The following is a 13,330-nucleotide window of genomic DNA, read 5'->3' as shown; positions in this document are numbered from 1 at the left end:
ATTTATGAGACTTGATTCAGCAACAAAAATTGTCTCATTCCATGACAGAATTGCTATGATGGCATGTAGGTGGGGCTGTGGTAAAATAGTCCATACATAGGAAAAACGAACTACAGTTGTAGAAACAGTTAGATGGCAACTTGTGGGTAAGGCCGAGCTGTTGTCATGTGTGTTCTGGATTCCATGAGCTGCATATGAGTCTGTTTTTTTAAATCCATGAATTTGCATGATTGCTTATGATGGAGGTGAGTGTGATGGTATCATGGTGACATTTTTTTTCCTACAGTGGGGCCAAATCCTAGTCTCTGTCTCTTAGACAGCACAGAGTCAGCCACAGCTTCATGACCCAGTAGGGCTCATGGGTAGCTGTGTGGTGCTTATATGGACTCCAAATCCTGCCCCCTCCTTAAGAGTTCATCTGCAGTTAGTTTTCTGGCACAAGGGAAATGGATTTAAAGTAACAAACATGAAATACTTGGGCTCAAGGGCACCCATGACAAGTGTGGCAGAAGTCCAGGCCATATATATAGCTATATTCACACTTTATCACATGACACCCAAATGGCTATTGAAAATCCTGATTGATGTTTGCCAGTCTACATACTAGAACACTGGATGTGTTGTTTTGCAGTAGCTGGGCAATGCACTAGCTTTCTGACCCTGGCCATCTCAGAGATCCCCACAAACAGTGTCCCTGTCAACTTGCCTGTCATGCTTTCATTACATTTAAAATGAGTTCTTGAAAAGATCCGACTGTTCCTTTTGCTGATTAGAGTACTTCCCAGGCATTTGAGTTTCCAGCTCCCACTTATTTCTTCTTTAAGGCTTAATTATAAAAAGAATAAATGTGCTGCAAAATGGATATCTGCCCTTTTATTATCTAGGAAGTAGATCTCTAAGTACATTCCATGTGTTTAAAAAAAAGTGTAGATTCATTTTTAATTTATAATTTAATGGCATATGATAATACCAGATTAAAAGAAATGTTTGATATTTAAAATTTAGCCCAGCATTTAATAGTGAAGTAAGATGATTATCTTATAGAATCTAATACAAGTTTTCAAAAGCAATTTAGATGTTTGGTGGAGGCTCTAATGATCTCATAGTTAATGATATCCTGTGTAAATCAGGAGTAACTCCACTGAGGTCAGGGTAGTTATATCAGTATAAAACCAACATAAAGGGTGGGAGGGGGGAGGGAATTACCTCCATTCTGGTGACTAGGGAGTCACATAGGGTGAGTTTGATGCAAGGTCTCAGGCATCCCAGGCCTGGCTAGTTATCTGAGGGAAAGCTAGGAGGCCTTGCGAATTCTCTGGTGGTCAGAGGCAGTACAGTCTGTAGAACCCAGCCAGCTGCAGGAAACACAGACTGGAACTTCCCAAGACACAGTTCCCATGGGATCATTTGACTTTGAGAACGTGGTCCATGTCTCACAAAATCCAAGCAGAACAGCATAATGAACAGGCTGGAGGGTGAAGGTTTCATGCTGTGGGCAGGGTCCTGTACTTGTAACTGAGTTCAGAAAGCAAGCTCTTCACCAAATGGCAGGACCCAGATGAGGTGATGAGGAGAGTAGACAAGGTCCATTATACCATATGTACCAATTATATCATAGGACTAGAAGGGAGCAGTGAGAACATTACTTTCTCCCTCCCCCATCCTTGCAGGTGGCTGGGGACTGAGCAGGTATGACAGGGGAGCATGTACTTGGCTGCACTCTCCAGTGTGCTGGGCAGCAGATCTGAGCAAGCACAGAGGAGAGGTAATCTGTGGCTATTATAACCAATTACTCTGCAGTATAGACTGTCTCAGTTGGAACATGAGGGAACCAGAGAGTAATTGTAATTCTCGGAGTCCCAGTCCATTCTTTGTTGTGCTCAGTGGATGGCACAGCTGCAGGCTGCCCCTTACTTGGGACAGACTGTAAACTTTCAATGTAGCTCAAAGGTAGGATGGAAAAGACTATAAAATGAAAATGTTCATAGTTTTCTTCAACAATAAGGGTTATTATTAGAGAACCTGCAGTAGTTCTGTTTAAAAGGGAGTTGTTGATGTTAAATACAAAATATACAAGATAATTTTATCTCTATTCAGAACACAGGAAAAAATAATCGATGTTTGCTTAATAGAAAAAAGCAGAATCAGTGGGGAGAAAAATATATTTCCAAGCTTCTAAGCCAGTATTACAAGGTATTTAGAGTAAAAAAAAATAGTAGTAGTAAATAAATAAGTAAATAAAAACTATAAAAAATTAATTCACAGTGTGCTTTTTTTTAAAATCTATTACATTTCAGCGAACACTCTAATAGAATTTTAAATGCAAGTGAAAATGGGGAAGGCCTTTTTCCATTTCAGGGCTCTGTATTTTCATCTATAGATTTAAGCAAAAATGTTAATAGAGAAAAAGATTTTTTTTTTCTTTTATGCTCGGGTTCAGGATTTTTTCAGTCCAAATCAATAATTAAAATGCGTATTAGTTATTCTAGGGAACAAATATACTACATGAATAAAAATATCTATATATTGAGCATAAGTGAAATATTTATGTCTAGAATTTGTTTTGGGTCATAAGCAGAACTTCTGGGAAAAGACAGTATCATATTTGGTGGATACTATGTTCACTTACTGACAATTTGGCACATTTTCAGTCTGTTAGAAGACAGAAAGTAAAAGTCTGTATCTTCAAGAAGAAGCAGAATCAAACAGATTTATTTTAAAAGAGGTATTAAAGCAAGCATGGGTTTTGATGTAAAAAATTCTAAAAGATCACAGAGGAAATGTATCAAGTGATTATAGAAACTAAACTCCTGGTGTATCCCGAATTTCAAACACTGAATTAATTAAAAATGTTGGTTTAATCAAAATACACTTACCACTAACTAACCACTCCTTGTGGTTATATAAGACCACACAGACATACATATACATATATAGACAAATAATATAGATATCTAGGGAAAACAGTGTTGATCATGTGGAGGACTTAATGTTAAAAAAGCATTTTTTTGTGGATGATGCCTTTATTTTTTGCTATCACTTGGCGGGACCTTCAGAATATCGCAAACTGTCCCAAATAAGGGCTAGTCTTGGTCACTGCTACTTATCATTGTTAAGTTGTGTTTTAGAAGACTCATGTGTAAGTGGGTAGGATGTAATGTACATGCCAAAACCTAATGCATCTTGTGTCATAGTTGCGGAGATTTGACAAAGCAGCACTTCTACAATAAGTTGGCACTGTTCTGGTTAGAATGCTTTCCTTGCTAAGAGATAAAGATATATTTCTTGCTTCTTAGGTACCTGGGACTGTAGCACTGAAGATAATTAAGATGGGGTAGAGGGTTATTGTGTTAAAAATCCTCTTAACAATTCCAAAATGTCCATTACTCTTCTTAGATTAACTAAATTCAATTTCCTCTCTTTTTTCTTCATACTCCTCTCCAGCGCTGAAGTAGAAGGAGAGATCAAACCTGCCCATCTAGCCAGCAAGGTGCTAATAGGGAGTGCCACTTCACCCCTCAAATTTAAACCCATGGGGCAAACCAGTTCAAAGTATTGTTTCCCCCTTGTCCCACTCATTACAACAATGATTCGAGCCTGGAAAGCCCTACTGCCACAAATGTGCGTGTTTTCCCCTCTCAGATGGCCCTTATGCATGGACTGCTTTCCTTTAATGAGTCTGTAAAGCCACCACACTCCTGTTCCAAATCTCTCTACAAAGCCAGCTTCTCCTGCAACACTTATGAGAAATTATCTATCCAGTGATGGCTAAATTGTATGCCAGCTAGAATAAATCGAGCTAATTTAACCTTGTTTAAACCTGGTTCAGGTGTTTTGCATCCACCAAGTTGTAAAATAGCTACTTACGTAACCAATTTGATCTTATACCCATAACACTTGTTCCCCTTTCCTCCTGTCACAGCTATTTGTTGCATCTTGTTTCAAATAGAATTGTAAGCTCTGGGGCAGGGATCATGTCTACTTGTGTACAGCACCTAGCACCACCACCACCAGCATACTAAATACAACCAACCCCATCAGAAAAAAACTAGGTAAGCAGATGTGTTTTCAGTATGCTCTCAACACATTTTATCTATAGGTATAGCACATATTGTAATGCAGTATATTTCTTAGCAATGATATTCTCTGGGCTGTAGTATAAGTAGGTTTTATTCTAAAACAGGCCACATCATCCTGTGGGACAAATTAATACCACTGAGTTTTAAATGGAAACTGTCTTTTTTTGCGAGAGAAGAGAAAATTGAGTCTAATAGCAAACTCATGACTACATAATCAATATAATAAACAGTAACTAGCATATTTTGAAAAGGATGTCCATAATATGCAATAATCTGTGCCATATTCTGCTCTTGCATCAAAGACAATCCATTAAAGTTATACTGGATTAACACCAGTGTAACTGAGAGCAGGATCTGGCCTTTTGACACACCAACTAACTCTCTCTAAGAGCATTGATTAATGAGAATATCCTTCCTCCTGGCTTCATGAAAGGTTTGAGGATTGAAAGGCTGCTATACTTGAGAGTAAAAGAAACAAGCATGGTGAAGGAAATGCTCTTTTTCTGTAGGGAAGGAGCTATTAGCTCGAAGTGTAGCATCCCTAATTGGCTTCTAGTTAGATCTTTGGAAGCCTCCGGAAGAACAGTGTTCTGGGGTTCCATGCATCTCTGTGGTATTTGAGAGCATCTTTGAAAAATTTGCCAATGATTATATTTCACTTCTCTTTGCTTCCATTTCCTGAAAATGTAAAGCACTTTGAGATCCTTGGATAAAAAGCTCTCGAAACGAGCTAGTTTATTGATGTTTTCTGGTGACTGTAAATAATTGTTTAAAAAAACCTTCCCAAATCGAAAATCCAGGATCTATCAAAAGGCCAATCCCAGACAGTAGAGGCATCAGCAGTGCTTAATTTGTGCCAGGGCTTGCCAAGTTCATAGCTCCGACACCTCTGGACTTGCCACATCAGTTATAAAAGTAAAAAAATTGCTTGAGGTCCGGCACCTCCTTCCTTACAAATTAAACACTGGGCATCAGTCAGGTGTGGAAGTCAACCACCAGATGGACACCATTTTAAACACTTGTGCTTTTCTTTAGCAGAACCTTCCATTGCTCAGTACTGAGATAGATTTAGACAGTACGGTGAGGTGAAACCTACCCAAATTACACTGTACAAAGAGTCACAAATGCAATGTAGCTGGAAATACAAAGACTCAAATACTACCAAAACCTTTGCAAAAATAAGTAACAAACAATTTTAACACTGTTGAGAGAGTGGGGGATGAAACAATGATGTAGAAAGATTTTGACCTCCCTCCTCATCTCAACTGGAGAGAGCTGATCGGTCTTGGAGCTGCAGCTGCTTATATCACCTTGCTTGGAACATTCAGTGTTGTGAGGAAGCATGCCCCTCCAACCGTCAGAACTTTCTGGAGGGTTCCAGCTCCAGGGTCTATACCAACAGTACTTGAAGGGGAAAGGTAAGCTTTAAAAAAATCAGGCTAATGAGAGAGGCCCAGCCTAGAGAATGTGGTCACAGGCAGTGATGAGCTCCCAAAATCCTAATAACCGGTTCCCTACTGGGTCCTCGGCTGCATTTCAGTGGCGGGGAGGGTCTTCACTTGCTCCGGGTTTTCTGTGGCATTTCAGTGGCGGGTCCTTCACCCGGAGCAAGTAAAGACACTCCGCCCCTCCCCCGCCACCGAAGACCTGGTAAGGAACCGCGTGTTGAGTATAAACCCCACGTGCCTGTCTTCCCTCCTATCCGACCCCAACCCAACCCATGTCCTGCCTCAGAACCCACAACCCATCAACCTCCCTCACTCCTTGTCCCCTGACCACCCCCTCCCAAGACCAAGGGTGAAAGTAAGTCCAGTGACTTACCGGTATGCTGGGGCCAGCCCTTTAAATTGCCCCCGGGGAAGCCGGGCTGCCTCGGTACAGCAAACCGGCTCTTCACCTCTGCCCGAGACCCCCCACCCTAACTGCCCCCCAGCACCCCACCCCCTACCCAACTCGCCCCGCTCCTTGTCCCCTGACTGCCCCGACCCCATCCACCACTACCCCGAAAGACCCCCGGAACTCCCACGCCTACCCAACCTCCACATCCCCTGACCGCCCCCCCAGAACCTCCTCCCCCTTCAACTGCTCCCTGCCCCTTATCCAACCCCTCCTCCCAGCCCCGGCCCAGCAGGAGCTGCAGAGCTGCCCAGAGCACTGGCGCTGGCGGCATGGCCCGCTGGGGCTCTGCAAGGGGGAGGGGCTGGGGGGAGCCTCCTCAGCTGGGAGCTCAGGGGCCACACAGGACGGTCCCGCAGGTCGGATGTGGCCCGCGGACCGGAGCTTGCCCACCCGCTGGCCTCTTTAATAACCGGTTCTACACCGGCTTCTAAATTTAACCACCAGTTCTTGCGAACCGGCTCGAGCTCACTACTGGTCACAGGCTTGTGTCAAATCCCATTATATTGTAATATAGTTCTATAGTATAGGTAAGTATACAGAAATGTAAGCTCTTTGGGGCAGAGACTGTCTTTTTGTTCTGTGTTTGTACAGCACCTAGCACAATGAGATCCTGGTCCAAGACTGGGAGCACTACTGCAATGCACCATAATAAATAAAGTGTACAGGAAGAGAAGTCTTTGATTGCACTGACCAAGGGATCATATTGGTAAGCTGTTTGATGTACCTCCAAAGTAACAGGCAGAGGGAGAGTAACTGGGCTGAAATGACAGGAACTGACTGCACTAGAGCTGTGCAAAACTCAGCAGTTTCATTTCGGAGCAGGTTCGCTTCTTGTAAATAGTTCCTTTGCTTTCAGTTTCATGGGCTCAGACTCACAGATTTTGCTTTGATGTTCGAATGAACAAAGTGTCCAAGTGAAACTCAGTCAAAACTAGAGCTGGGTGAATACCGGAGAGGGTGGGGTCTGCATCTTTGAGTATTTGCGTTGATAAAACTAGTGAATGTGATCCACGTGGCCCTCGTCTATTTGCTGTTGTGAATATTCAGATAGACACGTTTTGTTCATAGGAATGTTCGGGCAATCGATGTCATACAGATAGACTTGTTCGCATGAGATTCTGCATGTTCACCAATACATACATGTGTGAGCAGCAGCAATGTGAAACTATGATAATTATGGTCATCCAAGCACGAACCAGAAACAATCTCATCTGCCTTTGCTATTCAAACTGCAATTGTGTGAACAGTGAATGAATAGTCACAACAAGCAGTTTGTGAGCAATCCATAAGCTGAACTGGTCACATGAAGTGTTTAACAAGCAATTGAAAATAATGACTAAATCAGGTGGGGGGAAATAGTGGGGGGAAAGTTGGTTTTGGATAATTTGCAACAGACAGAAAAATGGGCAGAAGGGTAGATTGTGTCTAGGCACGGCCCTGAGTAAGGGAGTGCCTACCTATGTCACTCTAGGAGACACTACAGAGGCACAATTCTTTCCTCCCTGCTTGCTCTTGGGGTAGAAGTAAACTTCTTTTGGCCTTTACCAGTAGCAGATTACTACACCCTACGTTGAATGGAAGGAGGATCTTGAAGGATGAAGCTGAGACTCTATTTCCCACCTTTCCCTGGCCTAGTCCACTTGCAGAAGGGTGGGGAGCCGTGGCCTCATATGACTTGCTTCCCTACACTATGCCTCGTTGTAAAGTCTAGGAAGGCCACACAGCACTGTATGTGTGTGGGGACGAGGCTATGGGGTGGTCTTACTCTGTCTTGTGCCTCTGCACAGCCTTATAGGGCCAGGCTATAACTGCCCCTGACTTCGTCTAGCAAAGTTGTGAACTATAAATGGATTGACCAGCTGGTCCTGGAACCACGTACCTTGGGGAACCTTTCTAGAAATCTGGTTTGAGTTTCAAGTTGCAGTGAAATATGAAAGTAGCTGGGTTTTATTGGTTGTAAGGTTTTGTTGAAAACCTTTCACACAGCTCTAGTCAGTTACTGTTGCTTTTTGCATTTCTCTGTAAAAAATGGTTAGAAAAATGGAATTCAGAAAGGGAGGGGCACCCATTTTTTCTTGTTTTCTTCCTGTTTTTAGTTCCCCTCCTAGTGGAGCTTCCCTGAATATTTTCCTATGGAGATGTCTGAGCCATTTAACTAACTTTGACAATAGAATTGTAGCCCCATTCTTCACTGGCTTAGGCAAATGGAAAAAAGAACAGGAGTATTAGTGGCACAAGTACTCCTGTTCTTTTTGCAGATACAGACTAACACAGCTGCTACTCTGAAACCTGTCATTATGCAAATGGAAAAGAAGTTCTGCAGACTCTGGCAAGTAGACAAGAAATCTGGAAAGGTGGTCCAATTCCCAACTGGCCAGTGGTGTTAGAAGTCTGGAAAGGCAGGCTACCCAGTGACTGGCACGTGAGACGGGAGGGCCCAGGAGGTGGTTAAGTTCCCAGCTGGCAAGAGGAATGGGAGGCCTGGAGAAGTGGGCTGCTTTCTGTTTGGCTTCATAGGTTGAACAAGAGGCCAAGAAATGAGGTTCAGTTCCCATTAGCCTGTCTGGTTCTTGATTTGCTTCCTTAGTTAAGAGAGGCAGAGAATACTGATGTTGTTCTGCCAGGGACAGGATTGAAATTGAGCAGCATGGAAGAATACAGACTTAAATAAGCACAGCTCACTGTCTCCACTTGCTTTTGTCAGTTGTTCAACAACTCTGCTGCCAGCAACCTTACTTACTAAAAGGCAAAGAGGGGAAGGGAAACAGGGGTCATGGGGAGGTTTTGTGTGCAGTTCTGTGTTTGGTTTTTAGCTTTTTTGTTTGTTTATTCCAGAACAGCTTATGACACAACAAACCACTTGTTAGACCCTCCAGTGTCCTGATGATCTGAATATTTAGAATCAAATTAGTATTTACTGAGAGCTTTTCAGGTGTTTTATGTACTGTACTTTATGGTCTAATTATTAGATTTGTCAAAGATATTTTACACACTAGACAACAGTGGCTTTATCAGCTGTATGAGGTGTATGTGTTTTTTAAAAAGGTGTATTATTTACCTGCAAAACTAAATGGCTCCTTTTTAAAAACTGGATTTTTGGATTTTTCCTTCATTGACAGTAATTGTTCTCTTGGAACTCGTTGGGCTATTGTTTAAATCATTCTCAAATTCTATACCAGGCTTGCTGGTTTTGTGATAGTATATTGTAGTTCAGTAAATAGGACACCTGTATCGTACCTACCCCTTATAACTTTCACTCAAAAAATTCCTTTTGGACTTAAATTCTCATCATCGAAGGCTTTAGACTGAAGATTATATTTTAACACATATACAGAGTTTCGATAAAATCTTCAAAGACACCTAAGTCCAAATTTCAAACTTGACTTAGACACTTAAGAAACTGAGGGTATGTCTACACTACCTGCCTGGTCAGCAGGCAGCGATCGATCCAGCGGGTGTCGATTTATCGCATCTAGTCTAGATGCACAGGTGTAGTCGACGGGAGTGGCAACAGTCAATTTATGGTAAGATGGTAAATCAATCTAAGTACATCAACTTCAGCTACGTCATCCCCTCCTCCTCCCTCCCAGTGTGGACCAGGCCTAAGTCTCAGTGAAAGTCAATGGAACTTAAGTTTCTAATTTCTTTTGAAAACTTTGACCTTTATCATAAACTTTTTAGCAGATAACTCTGAAATGGTTTGGTTACTGCATCATCTCTGTTATTTACCTTTGGGCACACCCAGTCCCCTCCGCATGGCTGCAGAAGGCCCCTTGACAGTGAAACCAATCATCCAGCCATACCACCCCAGGGCCAACCTCAGATCCAGTGACTGTGGATGAATCTGTGAGTGCGCTGCTTTATGAACGTGCTCCTTGGTGCATCTACTCATCTCAGTACCTCAGAAAGGTGCACTGAAGCTTGACACAGTGAGAGGTTTCTAAGGGCACTGAGTGTGTTGGGGTACATGGAGAGGATGAGCCAATGGGTTGAGGCAATCAACTTATCCACCAATCCCAAGACCTCAAAGAAGTACATCAACCAACGCAGCCCTACTATAGAAGAAAGTTCTGAAGCACATTAGTGCTCGGGGAATCTTCAGCTACATAGCTCACCCTATGTGGCCTAGCAGAAACAAAGGGAAGGTAATGTACTTAGAGCTAAGTTACAAACAAAGAGCTCAACTGTGATTTTTTTTAACCACAGTTGGAAGTAGGCGTCACTGATCCTTAGCAGGTGTTAGGAACATAGGACTGGAAGGACTTCCTCAGTCATCATGTCCAATCCCCTGTTGTTGTAGACAATCCCATAATAAAATCCTACTCATGAACTTATCAAGCTCCATTTTAAAAGTAGTTAGGTTGTTTGCCCCCACTGCTCCTACTGGGTGGCTGTTCCAGAACCTCATTCCTCTGATGGTTAGAAACCTTCTTCTAATTTCTGGCATACATTTATTCATGATTGGTTTTACCCATTTGTGCTTGTACCAACATGGTCTTAAATAGCTCTTCACCCTCCCAAATCTTTACACCCCCCACCAAATGTCTTTGTAGAGCGTAATTATATCTCCTCTCAGCCTTCATTTTGCTAGGCTAAACAAACCAAGCTCTTTTAGTCTCCTCTCATAAGATAGGCCTCCATTCCCCTGATGATTCTAGTAGCCCTTCTCTGCATTTGTTCCAGTCTGAATTAATCTTTCTTGAAATATGGGTGTACACAGTATTCCAAATGAGGTCTTACCAGTGCCTTGTAAAATGGCATTAATACTTCCCTGTCTCTACTGGAAATACCTCACTTGATACCGTAAGATCCTAGGATATATGTCTACACTGCAATGTAAGCCCAGGGTCAGTAGAACTCGAGTTAGCAGACCCTGAGTTTGTTTACCTTAGGCTTGAGACTGTACATTCATTTGCTGCTTCACAACTTCAGGAGTAGGATCCCTTTTCCTGGAACTCAGAGCATGCTCAGAGGACAGCACAGCTACTCAGGCTGTGGAAGAACATGGGTTTGGTCCTGCACTTGCCCGCTACAGAATCCTACAGAGATTTTTGTTGAAGTTTCTAAGTATCTTCCATAATCACACTTTAAATCTCAATATATCTGTAATTCCACCCCTTTTTACTTTCTTGTTTAAATACAAGCTGATTACTAAATTGTTATTGCTGAGTTACTCAAGCAGCAGTGCGTTAAACCAGCAAATTGGGGATTTTATACTCCTAAAAGCTTAAAATAGAAAACAAATTTCTTTTTTTATTAAATGGTTAAAAAAAAACCTCTGTCTGAGACTTTGTATGCCACCTTTCATCCTGGAGCATTTTTTTTCAGTTGAGTTCTAAACCCCTCATAAATGGGTTTTAAAGGAGATGTGCTGACACAGCCTTAACTATGGAATCTTGAATGGCAAACTGCAATAAAAGATCAGGCTTGTCATGCTGGAATAGGGAGGAAGAAATACGGTATGCAAAAAAGGAAAATGTTCACAGAAGTACTGGACCTCAATCCATTTAACCAAGGCCCTATATTTTCTTTTGCTGAATAAAGTTTTTTTTTTAATGTCAACAGTATTTTAGCTTTTTCCTATTGATCACTAAGATAGATCAGGCTGGAAAAGAGTAACATTGCTGGAAACAGAAATTGCTTCCAGGCAAATTCTTAAACCAATTCTTCAAACACTAGACGTTCAGATTTCAAATCAAAAGGGGCTGCTGCCCAAGAGGAACTGAGTTGTTGGTATAAGAATTGAACCACCAGGTCCACTAAACTTCCACTGAAGCTTAACTCACTGTAGCAGGTTACTGTCAGTCACATTTGGTATGGTGCAAAGGGAAGGCCTATCTGACAGAGCTGGTGAACAGTAGCCCATTTGCAGAGCACTATGCAAGTAAAAATAAAATATGTTCCTGACATGAATGTGCTTCTGTACGGACCTGTTAGCCAAACAAATCCATTGTGAGACATTTCAGCAGTGGTGTAGAGTAGCCACTGTCAGTGCAGCTTTTTGACAGTGGTAAAAGCATCCTCTGGGTCCAGGGTTGGTGCTTTGTGTTAAGCTAAAATATCATGCAAGAAAGGTTCATAAGAATCCTTATGGGATTCTGTTTTCCCAATAACTATGTTTACTGCTTACACTCTTCACGTTAAAGGATGGTTTGTATTAGCAGAGATCATGAGGAAAATCACCAGTCGAGCAGAAGAAAGAGATGACGGCTATTGTGCTTTTATAACTAAAAAGGCTGGGAAGCCTCTTGTGGAAGCAATCTGAACATGTCACTCCCTTTGTTATTGCTGAGCGTGGATGTACCTGTAATGTAGTGTACCTCGTGCAACTGAAAATCAGTTTGTTTTTTTCCATTCAAAACCAGTTCTCAAATTAAGCTTTCTAAAACATTTCCAATAGAACAAAGAAAGCTGGCTGAGATAATATTTCATCTTCTGAAATAAGAATTCTTCAAAGCCAGTCATATTACACTGGGCAGAAGAGGACACCGCTCACTTGAGAGTCTATTGAGAATCAATGAGTGCTCATAAGTTCAAGTCCATCTACTGCAGACTTCATGCACTACTAGCTATTACACTAGCTTGACAGTAATCTTGGCATCATCTTTTATTCCAGTCACAAATGGCTGTCAAAAAGCAAATAGCAAAAATTACTATAAACAGCAATGATTCAGTTTCAATGTCTATGGCTTTCGATAGTCTAGCAATGTAATCTCGTACTCTACCCTTAAATTGGATATAGCATATGAAGTCCATCAGCCATGCAGAAAAGGAAAATGTATATTGTTGAGGCCTTTGCTGTCTGGAAAACAGCTGATGAAGAGTCACAAAAGGAGTTTTAAATGCACTAGAAGAAATTCCAAGTAGCATTAAAGTCACAAATAGCAAATTTAATAACTCCCGCTGGACTAACAGACCTCTTTCAAAAGTTTTTTTTTATTAGCTTCATGCATCATTGTTATAATTTATTAATATACAAGCTGATGTTTTTTTCACTCTCTATGACTGGAGAAGAGTTACTGTAACTTCTTTTTCATGATAAACAGCTGTTGAAAAATTTGCCAGTATTCTCTCCTCTTATAATTCAAAAATACCTGCAGTGCTATTCATATTTCTACTGTCCCCAAAAGCATAATAAGATACTATATTTATGATTTAATCAGACACTTATCCTCTATAGATATTATTACATTGTTTAGATTGCTAATATATATATTTTCACCTAATCTCTTAAAAAAATAAGATCTCAGAATTGTAATGTTGTATCCACTGGTTGAAAGTTAGCTTCAGCGCTTTGCCTTTTTCAGTGTTCAGTAATTCTCTGACCATTCCAAATATTCTTAGATTACCGT

At 41.4% G+C, this 13,330-nt stretch overlaps 1 protein-coding gene across 5 annotated transcripts in view; it reads left to right on the top strand.

Moving 5' to 3' along the window:
• SEMA6D (semaphorin 6D) overlaps window positions 1-13,330 on the top strand; it is a 277,199-nt gene that overhangs the window by 132,903 nt on the left and 130,966 nt on the right. For 2 of the 5 annotated variants that reach the window (XM_039491730.1, XM_039491726.1), the window contains exons 1-2: window positions 5,452-5,497; window positions 6,570-6,684. The exons of the other annotated variants lie outside the window; for them this stretch is intronic. The gene's annotated coding sequence lies outside the window, so the exon portion shown is untranslated. Of the gene's footprint in view, window positions 1-5,451; window positions 5,498-6,569; window positions 6,685-13,330 lie in introns of those variants that run through there. 5 annotated transcript variants of the gene reach the window in all.

The sequence above is a fragment of the Mauremys reevesii genome, linkage group 10 (genome assembly GCF_016161935.1).
Source record: "Mauremys reevesii isolate NIE-2019 linkage group 10, ASM1616193v1, whole genome shotgun sequence".
Lineage (NCBI taxonomy): Eukaryota > Metazoa > Chordata > Testudines > Geoemydidae > Mauremys > Mauremys reevesii.
The sequence above is the reverse complement of the archived record's forward strand: the minus strand, read 5'-3'. Positions and strand labels throughout refer to the sequence as shown.